Source organism: Neofelis nebulosa, chromosome 3, assembly GCF_028018385.1.
Source record: "Neofelis nebulosa isolate mNeoNeb1 chromosome 3, mNeoNeb1.pri, whole genome shotgun sequence".
Classification (NCBI taxonomy): domain Eukaryota; kingdom Metazoa; phylum Chordata; class Mammalia; order Carnivora; family Felidae; genus Neofelis; species Neofelis nebulosa.
In genome coordinates this window covers 81,362,757-81,384,899 of record NC_080784.1, presented here as the reverse complement: position 1 = coordinate 81,384,899, position 22,143 = coordinate 81,362,757, and the positions used below count along the sequence as shown (strand labels likewise).

Genomic DNA, 22,143 nt, shown 5'->3' with positions numbered 1-22,143 from the left:
AATCTTCTCCATCTTCTAGCCAAGATTCATTTAGTGAAACCCTGCTATTTCCATTCTAAAATCTACCTTTTATCATCGTAAGAGAAAATGTATTCATTTTCCTGCAGTTTTCATTGTAGAGATTTCAAATTCTCTAGCGAAAGATATCTTCAAAAAAATCAAGTGGCATGTATTTCAAAAAAAACAACATATTTATTTTCACACTCATAAAAATGGTATAAACTTACTACTTTATGAATTAAAACTAGAAAAAAAATCACTATTTACTAGGGTTTGTATTGCCAATAAAGTCCTCTTCAACTAAACGTGGATCTAAGCTATACTCACATATAGCAAATCAAGTTGCGGCAAATAATATAGAATCTATTTTCATAAGCAACAATGGATTTTCACTGAGTTCTTCAACAGTGCTTGAAAATAACAGTGTGCTATTTAAAGAGAGCTTGTGAAATTTCAGGAATGTCATATATTAGTAAACAATTCAGAACTACATGTGTAAAGAGGCAATTAATTTGTTGAGTTAATGAAAAACAGGTTCTCCTAGTTATTTTTGTCTGTAAGCCAATTCTGGGGTGATGGTTCCTGAATTCAGAAAAAGCACTAGCTTTTCAGAACCAGCAGTTCTGTCCCCAAGGTACGGTGAAAGTGAGGTCCCATTTCTTCATTCCTGCATCATGCTTACCTTCCAACATCTGGACAAGGGTTGTCCACTAAATGGACAACATCTGGACACAGGACAGCGCAGCCGCTGTGACAGAGGAAATAGGGAGCAACCAAGGAGAACAAAGGTGCAACAGGGCTCCAGCTTCCCTGCTCACCTTCCCTCTAAGGGCTAAGTCTATCTGCGCTGGCCTGAAGCGACCTCAGAAAGAAGCAGGGCAAGAAACTTCCTTTTACTTCAAGAAATTTTTTTTTCAAATTTGCAATTTATGCAAAACTTCAGGTTTTATTTTTACTTATTCTTACATTTGGTGGGAGCTGATATCAGGAACTTATAGGCAAACAATAACTTTTGTTTTCTAAATCTTGCTGAACAAAAATACACACAATGTAGCATTATCTTGCCACAAGCCTTGCTTTTTTACATCTCACAGAAGAATGCAATGTTACTGTTTCTTGAACAAAATGCCCAGATTACTGAGGAAACCATCTTTGGAGGAAATGTTTAATAAGCCTATTTTATTTAAATAAATCCTCCAAGAGGAAATGAGAGAATTCAGTGTCTTTACTTAGAAGAAGGCTGGGTAAGTAGTCATCTGTCAAATTTATCTGCACAGCTCACCAACACCTCCTTATTAGAAACATCAATATTTCCACATCACAATTCCCAAAAATGACTTTGAAGCCTCAAAATTCTGTGTCTCCTTTGGCTTGCTTCTCTCTCGATTCTACCCAGGCTGTATTAATGGTTCGCTTCATTCATCTCGATCTTCATAAACTTTCTTTAGAACATTCATCAGTCTCTCGCTGTTTCAGCATCATGGGAGGGCTTTTCTTTCTCTTTGCGTTCTTTTTCAACCTAAGTCAAGGCAGTCCTATTGCATGTTTTCTGCTTTCTTTCTACTTAAGAACTGTATCTTTTTTTGATCTGCTTTCCACAGAGACGGGTTTCAAGAGATTGTTCACAATCATGGACTCATTCTTCCCATTTAGATTCTTTACCAAAGATCAAAGGACCTTTCTGTGAAATGCACCTGCACATTCTCAGCAGGGACTTGAACTGCAGTTTAGGTAAGGTAGAATTTCACAAACTTACCTGACTGATCCCATCCGTAATTACTGATTTCCACTGTATATCCCACTGTAGTGGGAGCAACCACAGCAAACTGGCTTTTCACTGTCAAAGAGTTCTGCTTTTCTCTGTGATCTCTGCTGCACTGTGTTCTTGAGTTCTGTCTCAATGCTGGATTTTTTTTAATGTTTTTTTTTTTTTTTTTTGAGAGACAGATAGAGCATGAGCAGGGTAGGGGCAGAGAGACAGGGAGATACAGATTCTGAAGCAGGAGGTAGGCTCCAAGCTGTCAGCACAGAGGCCAACCCAGGGCTCAAACTCATGGACCATGAGATCATGACCTGAGCGGAAGCTGGACACCTAACTGACTGAGCCACCCAGGTGCCCCTCCTTCCCAAGGTTAGCCAATTCCTAGAGACAGTAAACAACAGTATGCTTTTCAAATGCAAACCAAGCACCCAGGGTCCACACCCTTAACCACTCCCTAATCATTCCCAGGGCCAGGTACCAAAACAACTCAGAGCAGCACACAAAGTCCAAAGCCCACTAGAATTACTCAAACTAGCCAATCCTAAACCTGTTTCGCCTGCCTCTACTGTTTCTCTGATGGAAATGGCAAGAAAGGCTCTTGCCTACAGTTTCCTCCTTTCCCTCCATCTCCTGACTGACTCCAGTGCTTCCCCAGGTGCCCCACCACCCTATCCCCACCCCTGCCCTGGTGTGGTGGGCCCCTTCCTCTTGGGATCTGTGAGTATAAGGAACTATGTTTTCAACAGCAATCATCATTTGATCTGTTGGCCTTACTGTATTTTAATAATAAAACAGCTGTGTGTCCTTGGAAAAGGGACAGAACTTCCTCCTCCATTTCTTTATCAGAAAAAAGAGGATAAAATTTCTTTTTCACAGTGCTCTTGTAAAGATCAACTAAAATAATATGCATCCTGTACTGTGTATATAGTAAGTACTCAATAAATACTGATGTTCCAAAATGAACAGATAAAAAATGTTAGAGATAACTCATTAAAGGCTACATAACTAGGAAGATGTAGAATCTAAATGTCACCCAGATTTTTCTGACTCCAAACCCCGTCCTTTTTTCATGTAACAGTACATTCCCCAGTCATGCATAGTGCCTCCTACTGCACTCTGAAACATCTACCATAGTAGTGAACACATACTGGATGATAGTAAGTTATGTATAAGTACATCACTAGGACAGCATGTGCTCAACAAGTTGAAAGAAGGAAAAAGAGAGGAAACGGGAAGCAAGGAGGGAGGGAGGGAGGGAAAGGGAAGGAATGAAGGAATGAACTGAGGAAGACAGGGACGATCCTCTCTATCTCAGGGATACAGTTAAAATTATTACTCTCCTGGTATCTTCTTTCATTCTGGGCCCCCAGTCTACCTTCAAATAAAGGTAAAATGGCTTTATCCCTAGTTATAAAAATTCCCAACCAGGAAACACACACACCCAGTCGCATAAATTTCCCTCTACCAGTCTTTTTTATGGACCCAAAACTTCTAATAATTTCTGCCAAGTTTCCTTTTCTTATATATCAACCTTCAGGATGTTTTTAAACAATTTTTTTAAGTTTATTTATTTTGGGGGGAGAGAGAGAATGAGTGGGGGAGGGGTAAAAGGTGAGAGGAAGACAGGCTCCACGCTGTCAGCACAGAGCCCAATGCGGGGCACAATCTGACTAACCGTAAGATCATGACTTGACCTGAAATCAAGAGTCGGACACTCAACCGACTGAGCCACCCAGGCGCCCTTCAACCTTCAAGATGTTTTTAAAACACCACTCTCTGGAGCTATTCAAGGTCAGGTCTGAATTTCCCCTGCCTGCAAAAGCTTGTATATATTCCAATGACAACTTCTTTCCTTCTCCTGTGTCATATACTTGGGCTTCCCAACTTAAAGTGGTCCAGAGACTCAAGTAAACATTTGACAGCTTCACCACCTTCAAAGAACATTGGCAACATAGAGCTCTATTTGATCACTCTTGACCCAAAACAGCAACTAGTATTCTCAAAACCACCTATAACTTAAAGAGGGTTTTGTGGTTTGGGTGGTGTTTTGTTGTTGTTGTTGTTGTTGTTGTTGTTGTTGTTGTTGTTGTTGTTTTACCTTTATGGCAGAAAGCCATAAAATTTTACGATCTAGGTGAATTATATTAGGCAGAGAAAAAAGAGATTACAAATGTTGGGTTTTCACCTTCTTAAACATCTCTCTTCCATTCTTCCATTCCTTTGATGTCCTCACTGCCACCAGCCTTGTCCATGTATATCTTCCCTAGTCCTCCAAGTGGGAGGCACCATGCACAGTGTAGTCTTCTGTGTTTTACTTTTTAATGGATAATTTCAACCATACCCAACCTGGCATAATAAACTTTAAGTGCATGTGACCTGCTACATTTTCATCCTTCATGCTGACATTAATTTATTTTAGAACTCTTAAGTTGAGGGGTCTAATTGCAACAAAAAGTAGAAACTTAAAAATCTTGCCAATTTTTGTCTCTCAAAATGCATGCATGCATACATAAAATAATACAAAACACAGCTGACCAAAATTAAACAAAAAGACCAAAATTCATTTTCAACAACTAAAAGCAGTTCAGATTTAGATCACAGAATCAGACTTCGAATATCACAATTTCCTATGATTCTTGGGGAAAGTCAAATCTTGTCAGGGGCCTGGATCATTGCTAAAGTATTGGACCTAGGGTTTGAATATCTCCTTTTAATTAGCAATAAAGTAATTTCTAATTTTTATTCAATTTATAGACCATAAAATCTTGGCCTGTTAATGGAAAAAAATGTGTAGAAACAGGTATTCCATCATACTCTTGGTCAAATCATGGTTCTTCTGATTAAACAATGTATCAAACTGGGCCAAATCCTACTAAATCTAAATTTTGCCAAATTTTATATTCACGTATGAAGCAATTTCTAAATTTTAATTCATTCCTACCGCTCTGTTCAGTTTTCTTAAAGCAATGACAACAAAAGGCAGGAAAGTTTTAATATAACTTTCACTTCTGTTTATATTTTTAGCCTGTATTAGCCTTTGAGAAAACAACTTCTATAAATTCATTAATCAAAGATAAATTTTCTTTTCTGCAGCCTTTTTCTTAAAAGGCTCTAATTTTAGGGGCGCCTGGGTGGTGCAGTCGGTTAAGCGTCTGACTTTAGCCAGGTCACGATCTCGCGGTCTGTGAGTTCGAGCCCCGTGTCGGGCTCTGGGCTGATGGCTCGGAGCCTGGAGCCTGTTTCCGATTCTGTGTCTCCCTCTTTCTCTGCCCCTCCCCCGTTCATGCTCTGTCTCTCTCTGTCCCAAAAATAAATAAAAAACGTTGAAAAAAAAAATTAAAAAAAAAAAATTAAAAAAAAAAAAAGGCTCTAATTTTATATTATGTGCATATCTCTACTACCATTATTGACTTCGTAACAAATAGAAACCAGAACTGCTTGAAATAGTTTTCCAGACATTCATTCACTTTACTTTTGAAAAATGAATAAAAACATTCAATTTTCTTTCAGTAGTCTTCTACATCTTATTGGTCATTATGGACATAGCACACATTTCCCAATAACTGCACTCTTCTGTCTTTTTTTTTTTAATGTTTATTTTTGAGAGAGAGACAGAGTGCAAGTGTGGGAAGGGCAGTGAGAGAGGGAGACACAGAATCTGAAGCAGGCTCCAGGCTCCAAGCTGCCAGCACAGAGCCCGACATAGGGTTCGAACTCATGGACCGTGAGATCATGACCTGAGCTGAAGTTGGATGCTTAACTAAGCGGCCCCCTGACTCTTTGTCTTAAAGAATCAGCTGAAGAAAATAATCTTAGAGAATGTAATATGTTCCACATAGATTTTCAAATGAACACAAATCAGAGCATGTTATATAGTCTATACGATAAGATCTTTGGAAGGATGATGTCAGCAAAAACAGCACAGTAAAGCATAAAATAATATAGCACAGTAGCATAAAATTCCCCCATAAAAGTAACAATAAAAAAATAGCAAAAATTGTCAGAATCAACTTTTTTGGAATTCTGGAAATTAACCAAAGGTCTACAGCAATCCAGGGTGCATTTTATTCAAGAAAAAATGTTGAATTTTAGTTAAAAAAAAAAAAAAGAATATCCTTAGAAGCATTTTCTCCTGTCCTATTCTGATCTTCCTCTCTGTAGCTCTGAGACAGCTTTAAAAACCAAAGCCTGCAATCATGGTGAAAACCGACAACCTGCAATCACAGCACAAACCAATAGCCTGATAGCCACCAGAGGGGGGGAAAACGAGAGTGGAACTCCTTTAAAGCCTCATTTCCCGAGCATTGTCATTATTTGCCCTGTCTCATGGTTCCATGGAAATCTCCACACTCAAGGTTGTGTTTTTTTCCCTGACTCAGAGCTAACTCAGTGTACAAACTTTTTCCCTAGGAGTTTCTGTCAAAAACAATTAGAGAGAATTAATTAACTTTATGGCTGTATGAAGCAATGGATCACAGTTTTAATAAACAAAATGAAATGCTGGGGTACAAGATGCCCATAGGGGCACTGAAAATCTCCCAACATATTTCTGAGAATCTAGAAGCCCACACAATGCATAGGGCTATGTATATATCCAACACTGTAACATGCTCAGGAAAGATCTGAGAAGGTCCTAAAGCCTAGAGCCTGCTTCAGATTCTGTGTCTCTCTCTTTGCCCATCCACTGCTCACGCTGTCTCTCTCAAAAATAAATTAAAAAAAAAAAAAAAAAAGATTCTCTCTCTCCTTCTGTCCCTCTCCCCTATTCACTCTTTCTCTAAAATAAAAAAAAAAAAAATTCTGTCTAATCATTAGCTGACTATTAAGGTAACCAAATAAAGACTTTAGTGACCATACATGACAAAAAATACAGACTTTATAGAATTAGTTCAGAAAAGACACTAAGAAAATAAACAACCATGGGGAAGGAGGAAAATCTGATTCCTAGAGTAATCATATTATATATTTAAAATACAGTTTTCAGGGCACCTGGCTGGCTTAGTACAGCATGTGACTCATAATCTGTTTTGAGTTCAAGTTCCACATTCGGTATAGAGATTACATTAAAATAAAATCTTGGGAGTGCCTGAGAGGCTCAGTCAGTTAAGCAGGAGACTCTTGACTTCATCTCAGGTCATGATCTCAAGGTTCCTGAGATCAGGGCCCACGCTGACAGTACACAGAGCCTGCTTCTGATTCTCTCTCTCCCTCACTCTCTGCTCCTTCCTCATTCATGCTCACTCTCTCTCAAAATAAATATGTAAACTTAATTTTTTTAATAAAAAAATTAAAAAATTTAAAAATTAAAAAAAATAAAATCTTAACAAATGTACAGTTTTCAAAAAAAATTACTAGATGAGAAAAGAAACAAGAAAATAGGGCCTATACACAGGAAAGGAAGCAATCAACAAAAATATTGTCCCCAAGGAAGACCAGACACTGGACTTACTACACAATGACTTTTAGGAAGTTATTTGAATTATGTTCAAACAAGTAAAGAAAAATATGCTTGAAGAACAAAGGAAAGTAAAAGAATGATGTCACCAAACACAAAGTAGAACTAAAAGGAAAGAAATTATTTTAAACATACACCCACACAAATTCTAGAGTTAAGGATATAATAATTGGGGCACCTGAGTGGCTTAGTGGGTTAAGTGCCTGACTCTTGGTTTTGGCTCAGGTCATGATCTCACAGTTCATGAGATCAAGCACCATGTCAGGCTCTGTGCTGACAGTGCAGAGCCTACTTGGAATTCTCTCTCTCTGTCTCTCTCTGCCTCTCCTTCTATTAAAATAAATAAACTTTTAAAAAAAGGATACAATAATTGAAATGAAATATTTCCTAATGAGACTCAGCAGCAAATTTGACCAAGGGGGAAGAAAAAAATCAGCAAACTTGAATATAGTTGGTTGAGATTATTCAGTATGAGGAACAGGAATAAAAATAATAAAAAATAAAACTAAATAAAAGAGGAAAAATGAACAGAGCCTCAGAAGCTTAGGAGACAATATCAAGTATATCAACATATACATATCAGGAAACCAATAAGGAAAGGAGAAAAAGAAAGGGGAGGAAAGATTATTTGAAAAATAATGGTAAAAATCTCATAAACATGATTAAAAATCTACTCTTACAAGAAGCTCAATGACATCCAAGCAGGATAAACTCAAAGAAAGCCATACCTACACATATCACAATCAACTTGTTGAAAGAGATAAAGAAAGAGAAAATCTTGAAAAGAGCAAGAGCAAAATTGCTAATCACATACAAACAATACCAGTAATATTCACAGCCAATTATCAGAAACTATGAAGACCAGAAGACAATGGGAACGACATATTAAAAGTGCTCAAAGAAACGGGGCACCTGGGTGGCTCAGTTGGTTAAGTGTCTGACTTCAGCTCAGATCATTATCTCCTGGTCTGTGAGTTGGAGCCCCACTTCAGGCACTGTACTGACAGCTCAGAACCTGGAGCCTGATTCAGATTCTGTGTCTCCCTCTCTCTCTAACCCTTGCACTCTGTTCCTCTCTCTCTCTCAAAAATAAACATTAAAAAAAAATTTTTTTTTTAATTTTTTTTTTCCCAACGTTTTTTATTTTATTTTTGGGACAGAGAGAGACAGAGCATGACCGGGCGAGGGGCAGAGAGAGAGGGAGACACAGAATCGGAAACAGGCTCCAGGCTCCGAGCCATCAGCCCAGAGCCTGACGCGGGGCTCGAACTCACGGACCGCGAGATCGTGACCTGGCTGAAGTCGGACGCTTAACCGACTGAGCCACCCAGGCGCTCCCCAAAAAAATTTTTTTTAAGTGCTCAAAGAAAGACTGCCAACCAAGAAATCTACACCCAGCAAAACTATCCTTCAAAACTAAAGGAGATATTATACATTTCCAGGTGAAGAAAAGCTAAAAGAATTCATTACTTGCAGAGTGCCTGGGTGGGTCAGCCGGTTGGGTGTGTGACTTCAGCTCAGGTCATGATCTCACAACTCATGGGTTCAAGCCCTGCATTGGGCTCTGTGCTGACAGCTCAGAGCCTGGGGCCTGACTCAGATTCTGTGTCTCCCTCTCTCTCTGCCCCTCCCCTGCTCATGCTCTGTCTCTCTCTGTCTCTCAGAAATAAACATTAAAAAAAATTAAAAAAAAAAAGAATTCATTACTTGCAAATACTAGAGTCCTTCAAGCTGAAATTAAAAGACATGAGAGAGTAACTCAAATCCACATGAAGAAAGAAAGAATACTGGTAAAGGTAATTACATAGATAAATATAAAAGTACAATCTTCTTGTTTTTAGCTTTTTTTCTAATGTATGATTTAAAAGAAAACTGCATAAAGTAACAATTGTAAATCTGTGTTGAGAGGCACACAGTGTAAAAAGATGTAATCTGGATAAAAATAGTAGTACAAATAAGAGGAAGGGGTCACAATTAGACAGCAACAAAATTGTGACATGCTACTGTAATTAAGTTAGTATTGATCCACACTAGATTGTTACATGTGTTAATTGTAATTCTCAGGGCAATAGCAAAGGAACTAACTCAAAAGAATAGTAAAACAAATGAAAAGAGAATTAAAATGGTACACTAGAAGACACCTATTTAACCAAAAAACAGTAAAGGAAGAATAAAGGAATAAAAAAAAATGCATAAAACATGTAGAAAACAAATTGCAAACAAGCAGAAATAAATCCTACCTTACCAGTCCATACAATGAAATGTTATTAGCCATAAAAAGGAATGAAGTACTGATTCAGATACAACATGGATGAATCTTGAAAATATTATGCTAAGTGAAAGAAGCCTCAAGAGGTCACCTATTTTTATTTCATTTATATGAAATACCCAGGATAGCCAAATTCATACAAACAGAAAATAGAGTGGTGCTATGATCTGAATCCCTCCCAAAACTCATATATTGAAATCCAAACCCCAAGGTGATGGTATTAGGAAGTAGGAAGTGGGACCTTTAGGAGCTAATTAGGTCATAAGGGCAGAGACCTCATGAATGGGATTAGTGCTCTTATAAAAGTGACCACACAAAGCTATCCAACCCCTTCTGCCATGTAAGGATACAATAAGAAGTCTGAGATGTTTGCGAACTTAGGAGGGTCCTCACCCAAACGTGCTGGCACCCTCCCTGATCTAGGACATCTAGATCTTTAGAATCAGGGACTATTTTATTATCCCCCAAAGCACCTATCTCAGAATGCAAACAATGAACACTGAATAAAAGACAATTGAAGGGTAGTGCTAACAGCAGGGCATGGCCTACATCAAATCTTAAAACAGAAGAGTTGGAAATTCGGACTTGATCAATATTTCTCCAGCCTTTTTTTGTTTTGTTTTTAGAGACCATTCACTAATTTGAATGATATCTCTCAATTCTATAGGCAGAAAAACCTTTGGTGTAAAGATACCAACCATAAACTTCATTTTCATGAGTACCCATCATTTTTTTTCTTTACTCCATTTCCTGTCATCACACTGGGAAAAAGCAATGTCCATGTAGTTAACGCATCCCACACTCTAGCCTCTGTTTTAATTAACATCCTCAATTCCAATAACTTCTCAATAGCACTCCTCATGAGTCACCATCCACATATAGGCAACACTCTCGAAACTTGTTTTCACCTAACTCTGCCCCATGACAAAAAATATGAATTGCAAACATCTCTCCCCCCCACCATAATCTCCTAGTTTTCATGTTTTCTTCCTCTGCCCTCTCACTTGTTCACCTATCTCAAAATACTCAAAATACCCCAAAATACTTTTATCTTTTCTCCCATTCTATTAATCACCTATTTAGCCTAAAAAGGATACCACTATGGATAAAGTGTAATGAGAAGATAGGAGAGAAGTAGGAAATAGGGTTTGGAAAGTTAGGGAGAGATCCAATTGCATAGGGCTTTTTGGACCTGGAAAGGGGTTGGGATTTTATGCTACTGAAATATTTTATTATATTCGAATTTTATGAAAAGCCATTTAAACAGAAAAATTACAAGTTGATTTATAATTTTAAAAGCTTCCTCTAGTTCTTGTAGGAGAAGAGTGTAAACGAGGTCAATAAAGAGGATAGTATAGAAATCTGGGTAGGAGATGACAGCATTTTGGACATAAGTGATTCTAGAAAAAATGAAGAAAAATCAATATATTTAACATGTATCTTGGAGATATAATAAACAGGATGCATTAGATGTGTAGGATGACAGAAAAGAAAATATCATTTTTTTCTTTTTTTTCTAAAGCCATTTTCTTTAAGTTTATTTATTTATTTTGAGAGAGAGAGTGCATGCACAAGCAGAGGAGGGGCAGAAAGAGAGAGGAGAGAGAATCCCAAGCAGGCTCCACGCTGTCAGCACAGACCCCAACAGAGAACTTGATGCTGCGAACCACAAGTCCATGACCTGAGCCAAAACCAACAGTCAGATGCTCAACTGACTGAGCCACCCAGGTGTCCCAGAAAAGAATGTATCCTTAATGATACCTTGGGTTTTGGCTTCTTCTTGGTGAATTGGCTTTTTTATCATTATATAATATCCTTTTCTGTCTCTAATATTTTTCTTTGTTCCAAAGTCAAATTTACTTGATATTAATGCAGCCATTTGGCTTTCCTTTGATAAATGCTTGCATGATATGGTTTTTTTTTCTATCTTTTTACTTTCCATCTGCATATATGGTTATAATTGAATTTCTAATAGAATATAGTTGGGTCATGTTTGTTAATTCAATCAGTCAATCCAATCAGTCAATCCTTTTCATTTAATTGACATATTAGGCCATTTATACTTAATGTAATTATTGCTAGGGCTTAAATCTATCACTTAAATATTTCTTCTCTGTTTATTTTCTCTGTTTTTTTTCTCTCCATTTTCTTGTTTCTACTTTCCTGTCTACTACTTAAACATTTTTTTAAGAATCCATTTTGAATTACCTATACTTTTTAAAATATCTCTTTGTACAGTTTTTTTTTAGTGGTTGCTCTATTACATTATCTTTTTTTTTTTTGAATTTTTTTAATGTTTATTTATTTGGTGGGGGAAGGGAAAGGGCAGAGAGAGAGGGAGACACAGAATCCAAAGCAGGCTCCAGGCTCTGAACTGTCAGCCCCAACTCAGGCCTCAAACTCACAAGCTGTGAGATCATGACCTGAGCCAAGTCAGATGCTTCACCGGCTGAGCCACCCAGGCGCCCCACTATTATATTATCTATCTAGCTATGTAATTATCCAGAGATATTATCTAGATATTACATTAATTATATATGCATGTATGTTATTTTATATACATATTTATAATACATAAAATCACAATCCATGGATATCATCACTTCTTTGTCTGAAGTATAGATGCCTTACCTTCCATTATGTCCCTTTACTCTTCTCCATTTACAAAATAATTATCCTAAGTAATTCTCCTACATTCATTTAGAACCACATGGGTGTCATAATTTTTGTTTTAACCACTATACATAATTTAGAAAATTTAACAACAGAAGGAAAGTCTATTTTATTTACTCATATTTTAACTGTGTTCTTACTTCCTGACTTTCTAAGGTTCATTCTTTTATCATATTATTTCTGTTCAGAGAACTTCCATTTTAAGATAGTTCTGCTGATGACAAATTCTTAGTTTTCCTTCATCTGAGAATGTCTTGATTTCCCCTTCATTCCTGAAAAAAAGAATTCTGGGTTGGCAGTTCTTTCTTTCAGCATCTGATAATATGGAATCCATATTACTTACTTTTGGAATCCATTGTTTCTAGTCAAAATCCAGAATCGTTTGAAATTTTTCTCTGGTGCTTCAAACTGCTTTCTTTTTAGTATTCAGAATTTTAATATGATGTAACTTGCCATAGATTTGTTTAGGTTTATCCTGTTTGGGATCATTCAGCTTCTCAAATCTGTAGATTTATGCCACTCAACAAATTTGGGAAGTCTTCAGCTATTATTATCATTATTATTATTATTATTATTATTATTATTATTATCCATTAGTCTTTGAATATTTTTTTAACTCCACCCTCTTTCTCCTTTCCTTCTGGGACTCTGGGACTAAAAGAAATCTTTTCTTTTAGTCACACAGGTCCCTAAGGCTCTGGTCCTTTTTGTGTTTTATTTTTTTCCTAGTCCCTTTTTTAAAGTGCACTTTCTGGGGGCACCTGGGTGGCTCAGTCAGTTAAGCATCTGACTCTTGATCTCAGCTCAGGTCTTAATCTCAGGGTCATGAGTTCAGGCCCCATGCTGGGCTCCATGCTGGGGTGAAGCCTACTTAAAATAATAAAAATAAAAAATAAAGTGTACCTTCTGTACAGGACCCAATGCCAAGAGGAATCTCCTTGGTTAGAACTTCCTCCCATGGGGAGAGGGAGGGGAACAGGAAGAACCTAGTAGACTTTGCCACCAAGGACCCCTTCAGTCCTAGCCACAACTACTGCTGAAGACATGTACATTGACCATTAAGGACCTCTTCAGTTTTGAACCTCTGTCATTCTCAACTGTCAGAGCTACATGGAGACTTCACCTCTCACAATGGAACCAGAGACTCTACACTCTATCTGGACAGCATGCTTGCAACAACTTCTAGTTTTTCCCACCAAAGCCATTCCAAAAAGGCTGGGAGAGGTGACTGCACCCTCAAATCATATATTAACACAAGGTCACCAGAAACATGGAAAAGCAAGGAAATATGATACCACCAAGGAAATATGATACCACCAAAGAGACACAATAATTTTCCAGTAACTTACTCCAAAGAAATGGAGATCTACAAGTTACTTGAAAAAGAATTTCCAGATAATTATCATAAGGAACTCAGTAAGATTTAAGAGAACACAGACAACTCAACAAACTCAAGAACATAAGACATGAACAAGATGAGACATTCAACAAAGAAATAAATAAGAAATCATAAAAATAAACCAAACAAAAATTATGAAGCTGAAGAATAAAATGAAAAATGTGATATAGAATGTCTTATTCTGTTTGGACAACTATAACAAAACATTACAGACTGGATAGCTTATTAATAACAGTAATTTATTTCTCACATATCTGGAGGCTGAAAGTCCAAGATTATAGTGCCAACATAGTTGGTTCTAGAGAAGGCCTTCTTCCAGACTGCTGACTTCTCGCTGTGTCCTCACATGGTGGAAGGGGCAAGGTAGCTCTCTGGACCCTCTTTTATAAGGGCATTAATTCCATCCATAATGGTTTCACCCTCATGGCCTACTACTTACCTTTTTAAGATCCTACCTCATAATATCATTACATTGGGCACTAAGATTTCAACATATGAATGGGGGGGTGGGTGACAAACACCCAGACCATAGCAAAGAGCTTCAACAGTAACTTGATCAAGCAGGATAAAGAAAACAGGGAATGAGCTCCTTGACATTGGTCTTGGCAGTGATTTCTTAAAAATGACACCAAAAGCAAAGGCAACAATAGACTGGGTGGCTCAGCTGGTTGAGCGTCTGACTTCAGCTCAGGTCATGATCTCATCATTCGTGAGTTCAAGCCCCGCATCGGGCTCTGTGCTGACAACTCAGAGCCTGGAGCATGCTTCTGATTCTGTGTCTCACTCTCTCTCTCTCTGCCCCTCCCCTGCTCAGGCTCTGTCTCTCTCTCTCTAAAAACTAAATAAACATTAAAACAAATTTTTAATTAAAAAAATCAAAAATGAAAACAGGATCTCAAGGAGATATTTCTACCTCCATGCTCATTGCAACATTATTCATGATAGCTAATATATAGAAACAAACTAAATACCCATCAATGAATAAATGGATAAAGAATTCATGGTACGTACACACACACACACACACACACACACACACACACACTGAATGTTATTCATCCTCAAAAAAGAAGGAAATTCTGCAATTTACAACAATGTGGATGAATTTAGAGGGCATTACTAAGTGAAATAAGCCAAACACAGAAAAACAGATATTGCATGGTATCACTTATGTGGAAGTTTTAAAAGTCAAACTTAGAGAACAGTTGAATAGTGGTTGCCAGGGGCTGGGGGCAAGAGATGTTGATCAAAGGATATAACCTTTTGGTTATAAGAGAAATAAGTTCTAGAAATCCAATGTACATCATGGCAGTACAGCTAATAATAATGTATTCCACACTTGAAATTTACTGAGAGTACATCTTACTTGTTCTTACCCCACACACACACACACACACACACACACACACACACACACAGAGTTAACTATGTAAGATGATAAATACGTTAATCAACCTATTGTGGTAAATGATTACATGACGTACTTATATCAAAACACCACACTACACTGCACACCTTAAATATATTCAATTTTTAATTGTCAATCATATCTCAATAAAGCTGGGAAAAATTAAGTTTCATTTTTCTCTGTTGTTTACACTGGGCCATTTCTCTTTTTCTTCTAATTTACTGATTCTTTCCTCTGTCCCATCCATTCTGCTGTTGAATCCATCCACTGAACTTTTTATTTTGGTTATTGTATTTTTCAGTTCTAAATTTCCCTTTGATTCTCCTTTATATTTCTTTGCTGGGACATTCTAGCTCTTTACTGAGGCTTTTCACTTTTTCATTGGTTTCAAGAATGTTCATAATTGCTTGTTTTAGCATTTTTATTGTAGCTGCTTTAAAATCTTTGTCAGATAATCTAATGTTCTGTCATCTTGGTGTTGACATCTATTGATTGTCTTTTTCATTCAGTTTGAGAACTTCCTAGTTCTTGGTATGATGGGTGATTTTGAATTAAGAACTTAAACATTTTCCTATTGTGTTATAAAACTTTGTGTATATACATTTTTATTTATCTATTTATTTTTTGAGAGAGACAGAGCCAAAGCACAAGCAGGGAAGGAGCAAAGAGAGAGAGGAAGACACAGAATCTCAAGCAGGCTCCAGGCTCCAAGCTGTCAACACAGAGCCCGATGCAGGGCTCAAACCACAAACCCGTGAGATCGTGATCCAAGTCAGACGGACACTTAACCAACTGAGCCCCCAGGTGCCCCTAGAACTGTATTTTATTAAATCTTCTGTTTTAGGTAATTTTTTTCCTCTAAAACTTCTCAGGAAGGTCAAGGGAAAGTTGGCACTGCTGCATTTCTGCCAGGTGGAGGCAGAAGTCTAAGTTTCCACTTAGCCTCAACTGACACCTGCAGTGGGGAGAGTCTCCTCATCACCAGCTGCTAGGGTGGGAGCTCCAGCTCTCTGTGCAGTCTCCACTGACACCACGGGGCTTTATCATAAGTCTGACAGGATAAAAGTCCCCTACTTCTCCAACACCATTCCGGTGGGATTGATGGGCTACCTTGTTCTAGCCTTGACAAGATAAAACTCTAAGCTCCCCCCATTCCACCTTTGCTGGTGTGGGTGGCAGGGAACCATAGTTTTTGTATGGTGTTGGACTGGAATAGAGAGCAGTTAATGTCTAAAAGTCGTCTGATTTCCTAGACGACCCCTTTCCTGGACTTTTGGATAGAAAGATACTGCTTTTATGGGACTCTGCCTGCATTCAGTAGCATTTCTAGGTTGCTGGCTTTTCAGATCCAATTCTCAATTCCCAAGTTCCCAAGTAAGTCTGCCTTTTGCTCTCCATCTTTCAATGGCTTTTCATGTTTATTTTATATATAAGGTCCAAGATTTTTAGCTGTACTTACCAGGAGGAATATGGAAAAGCACGTCCAGAAGTAGAACTTTATTTTAGCTTTATTTTAAATATTAGAGATACGGTTTTTATCTACAATGTCCTTGGGAATACTACTCTACTCATTATTCTCTTTTTTTCTCTTACAGTAGTTTGTGTAGGACTTAACCACAGTCATTTGTGTCCTTCATGTTTAAGCACAGTAAGTATTCCTGAGTTCCCAGGGGGAGCCCCCTCATTAGGGGAGGAGGGTGAACCAAAAAAGCTTTCTTAGTTTTGTGGTTACAGGGCCCACAGTTCTATCATTAAGACTGATAATTCGACATATGTCCACAGTTCTTTCTGAAATCTGCTTTCCTTTCTCTCTTCCTACTCTCATCGGAGTCTTTTTCTTTGTCTTTAGTATCAGTTTGATCACTCATCAGAATCTTTTTTCCTTTGTCTTTAGTGTCAGTTTGATTCTACTTCCTACAGCACCTTTTCAACAGGGTTTTGTTCTGGAAAGGAACTTTGGCAGGTTTCAAGCCTTCACAGGCTGACAGCAATGTCAAGTTTTTGTGTCTCCCTGAACTCACACACACACTGGGACTTACAAAGCCAAAACTCCCAGTTTGAGCTGGTTTTCCCAGATTGCCTGAGTTCCCTATCACTTGTGAGGGGAGCCCCTTTCTTTCAAGGGTGAGCATTTGTTATTGATTTCAAAAGTTCCTAGCTCTCAGTTTCCTTCTGCACTTTTAAGCATAGCCTGTTTTGCCATATTTTGGAGTTTGGGGCTCTCTGGTCATCTAGTTTTGTTGAACATGTTGCCTGTGGGATTTTGGTCTTATTATCTTAGCTTCTACATCTGTTTTGTGCGAATATTCATGCCGATTCAAAAACTGTTGAGTTGCCACATGGCCATTGAATTGTCACCATTGCCACATGGCCTTCCCTCAAAATCCTCCTTTAAAATGGATAAACTCCCTCCTCTATAACATCATGTTTCAAAGTTTCATTTGCCTTCAAATTCTACTGAATTCATTCTTGCCAAAATCACCAGTTACATTCTTACAATTAAACCTGCTTTCCTGTTTTTTCTCTGACCACTCCAAATAATTTATTTGATTTTTAGCCAAACAGTAGCATTCAATTCCTTGAGTGTGTGTGTGTGTGTGTGTGTGTATACGTACATGTATATATATATACACACACATATATGTATATACATACGTATATATATACGTATATATATATACACACATATATATGTGTGTATATATATATACATGTACGTATACACACACACACGTATATATATGTATACACACACACACACACACACGCGCACACATATATATATCAGGACCTCAGCACATGCTGGTATTTCTAGCTAGATGCACTTTCCTTTCCCCTCCCCACATTCCTCCACTCTCAGATTTCAACATTCACCAATTCCTCAACACTGGGTTGTGTCTCATATACATTTCTTACTTTGTGCTCAAGCTTGTAGTAGTTCTTAGAATCCTGTATCATAACTGTCCATTTATTATTACAGAAACTGGTCTGGATCACCTGGCAGAAGAACCAAGCAGCACTGGGAGATCTTGGAAGGCAGGTTTATTTTACACCGGTGGGCTCAGAGGAGATCATTCTCCAGAGGTCTGAGTCCCAGTCAAGCAGAGGGGACAATTTATAGTCTGTTACTTCACATTCCTCATTAGTAGTAATTTGGTGCCAGCAGCAAGCAGGGTGGGAAGAAGAACCCAGAAGGGGAGTCTTCAAGCAGGGACTGCGATTCCCCTATCAGTCCTGTCGGCCATCTTACAACAGATTTTTCCCTATCGTTATCTCTCAATCCTCACCATAAATAATTTCTTTCAGAGTAGGTGCAATGTTTTCTTCACCTCCACAACCTTAGTCATAGTGTAATCCCTAGTACATTCCTCCAGTAAGTATTGATGAGTTAATGAAAAAAAAAAAAAAGAGTCCTTTTATCAACCTAGTCTTTTCAGCATAAATATGTTCACAAATAATCTTATTTTTATTAATAGATGTATTATTTTACTGAACATACAGTCATCCATATTGCAACAAATTTACAGAAGTACCAAGAAGTAAAATTAAAATCACCTGTGCTATAATAATCCCAATATTCAATGATAACTGCTGTTAAAATTTTTAATTTATATCCTTCCAGTCTTTTTTTTCCTCTATGTTTATACCTATATATGAGAATAATCTTGCAAATAGTCAATTTTAAAGTTTTATACATGAGGAAGCTTAAAATGAAACTGTTTCAAATGTGAGGCAACGTGATGTAGATGCTGTATAGGCTCTCAAGCCCAGAGGGCCTTAGTTCCAACACTGTCTACCACTTATAAGCTATGTAAACATGGACTGGTTACAGCACTTCTCTGGGCCTCTCAGTTCAGTAGTAAAATGGGCTTAATGACAGTATCTGTCTCATGGAATTGCAATCAGGGCTAAATGAAGTAATATTTGTGATGTATTTAAAAGAGCCCCCTGCACGAAAGTTTGCAGCTAAAGACATAAAATAAATAATCGTGATTCTCTGCATGCTTCTCATCATAACATCCTGAAAAATAACATTATGCAGAGAAATTCTCAGCCAGACTGGAAAGGAAAATAAGAGAAAAAGAAAATACTTCTTCTTCTGGAAGAAAGAGGAAGTCATGAAAGGAATAGAGCAAGGAGGTCAAATTCCAAACCTCCATGGGATATGGGAAATGAACTACAGAGACACTCAAATAAATACCAAACAGTAACAACATCAAAGCTACTGCCCACTCTTCCAGGTGTTGTCTAGGGGAGGCTGCAAACTCTCTCAGAAGTCCTGCCTTCAGCCTAGGACCACATCCAATACGGTGCAACAGCAGTAGTGCAGCACCATCAGAGGGAAGTGGATAGATAAATCTCTTTGCTGTTGTATGTGGTATGAAGGAAATGCAGATATTCTTTAACACTCCTACCCAAGGTGGAAGACCGGTGCCACAGAAAAGACCCAGAATCAGGAAATAGATATTTCCAAGGGCCAGGACTTCAAAACAGAGGCAAAGGACAGTTTATGACCAACAGTAACAGACAGGTCACAGGCCTGATGACCAGGCAGGACCAAATACACCAGCAACAGGTTCATCAGAAGAAGCCAATGCCAAAGAAAAGTGGCATAACATCACTCAACAATAGGGTAAAAGTGACTGAAAGGACCACCCAGAGACCCCTGCAAACACACCCAAGCCTACTCTCTCTAGCCAAAAAGTCTTACCTGTGGAGATACACCTAGAAGCCAGATACATTGAGGAGAAGGGGGAAGGGCAAGAACTGTGGTAAGTTAAAGATTTGCACAAATAAGACTATCTTTAAAATAAAAAACCTCTCTGAAGCACCTGCGTAGCTCAGTCGGTTGAGCAGCTGAGTGTCCCACTCTTGGTTTCAGCTCAGGTCATGACCTCTTGGTTCAAGAGATTGAGCCCCCCACTGGGCTCTATGCTGACAGCGTGGAGCCTGCTTGGGATACTCTCTCCTTCTTTCTCTACCCATCCCCTACTCACATGTGCTCCTTCTGTCTCTCAAAAAATAAATAAATAAACGATAAATGTTTTTTTTAAAGCCTCTTTTTAACCTGAAGAAAATAAATCACATTTAATAGGCCAATCAAGTAAGACACATGCACACTGCTATGCTGAGCCTAACTAGATGAAGGGGCCAGGAGCAATATGAAATTAGTTAAGAGTAGTTGAGAGAAAATGAAGACGCTATATTTCTTTGTACCATTCAGAAATGACATATTAAATTACCAACTATTCCACATAGTTTTTTTTTTAATTTTGGGATCATATTTTGCATATAATGTGCTACCTTAAGACTATGTGGAGAAAAAAAAACTTTTTTCCATTACATTCTTCCAAAATGTATTTTATCACCAATAAAAATTCACAGAATGAGCATAATTTATTTCACTTATCTTCTACAATTGGACATTTAAGTTGCATGCAGTTTTCCCCTGTCCTAATTAATGATTCAATGATTATTTATATCTCTATTTCTTTGTAATATATTCTTCATTGTGGAATTCCTGAATTGAGGCAACACACAGTTTGTTATCTTTTAATACTTATTACCAAGTTGTCCTCTAGATAAAGTTCAAGCTCCTTAGTAAAAAAAAAAAAAAAAAAATCTATTATAATTTGGTTTCTGTTTCCCTGTGCAGCTGAAATTCTCTCTATCCCCATCTACCCCAAACCATACACTTCAGCTAGTCTCTATTCTCTATTACTATTAGGACCTTATACTTGGAATTTCTTCTTACTGAAACACTTTCCCTCATTCCTTCAACTTCTCTTTTGCCTGGCTGAATTCTCCTCTTTGCTTAAGTATTAGCCTTAACCTCATCTCCTCCCCCTCTCTCAACCTCTGCTTGCACCTCACACACAACTATATTGAGTCCTTTCCAAATGATAATTTGATCTCCTTAGTAAATTAATAAACCTTCCCAACTGAATAAGTAGTCTTCTTGTCAGAGTAGTAATATAGCAATAAAGACAGAATTAGATTAGTAGCTACTAATCTAACTTAGTAGCTACTAATCTAACTTTGTAGCTACTAAGTTCCAGGTACTATGCTATCCACTAGAGGTATAAGCATAAGACATGGTCAAATGAATACAAATGTCCAATAAACGGCTGATTAAAATTCAACCTAATCAGAGGTCAAGTAAATAGCAATTATAGTGCAATACCATTTTTCTCCTATAAAGCCTCCATTTTTTTTTTTTAAATTGATGATATCCTGCAATGAAAAAAAAGTAGGAAAAGAGGTACCCTCATACCTAGCTGGAAATAATGGACATTGTTATAGCTTTATGGAGGGTAATTATAAAAAAAAAAAATTCTACTGATGTAATTTTAGTGTATATATTGAATCAGAAAACAGACTTAAATGTATGAAGCTTTTCATGAATGTTTAGTAAAATCTACTATATATGTATAAAGTAAAAGATTGAAACCCATAATGTTAACATGGGGTGGGGTTGGAGTCAAGGAGATTATTTTTCAATTTGAATCTTCTCAAATGTTCTAAGTTCCCTACAACAAACATCTATAAAATTTTGTCAAGAGGAAAAAAAGTATTTACAAAAACCATACTCTATTACCTTCAATCAGCCTCTTTCAAGTTAAGAAAGCCAGTTTTCTGGAAGGCCTCTCAATGAAAAGGTAATCTAGGTTCTAAGCCTACAAACTGAGAAATTAGATCCTGATATTTAGAATTCAACCAAGATGCAACTACACCGTAAGTTCAAGCCTGAAACAGGCACTAACATACCCCTCATATCATTAGTTTATTCATCACTTGACATTTAACTGCATATAACAGACCATCCAGATTATTTTATAAAAATGTTAATTTAGACATGGTAATTTCTAGGATGTCACCCTGTCAATATTTCTTGCTTCAGGAAAGTGCTGTGTATCTGTGTCTTTCATTTCTTGACAGAAAACAAAGACTTCATGAGGAGTAAGAACCGCTTAGTCACAGATTATTTAATTTCCTTTCTTACTAAAGCTTATGAGTATTTTTCAAAGACTAAATAAACTGTTTTCCAGTTTATCTTTATTCTCATGCTTATTTGGCTTCTTCAAAGAATTCTGATAGAAATTACTCCGCAGATAATTTCAGTTGTAAAGACAGATTTTTTTCATATACCTTTATTTTGACCAAATCTCTTAGGAGA

The 22,143-nt window shown here is 37.5% G+C and overlaps 1 protein-coding gene and 1 pseudogene across 1 annotated transcript in view; both read right to left on the bottom strand.

Annotated features, from left to right (window-relative positions):
• TTC29 (tetratricopeptide repeat domain 29) overlaps positions 1-22,143 on the bottom strand; it is a 668,675-nt gene that overhangs the window by 569,765 nt on the left and 76,767 nt on the right. The gene's annotated exons all lie outside the window — the stretch shown is intronic.
• Positions 173-11,820, bottom strand: LOC131507013 (calcyclin-binding protein-like; annotated as a pseudogene).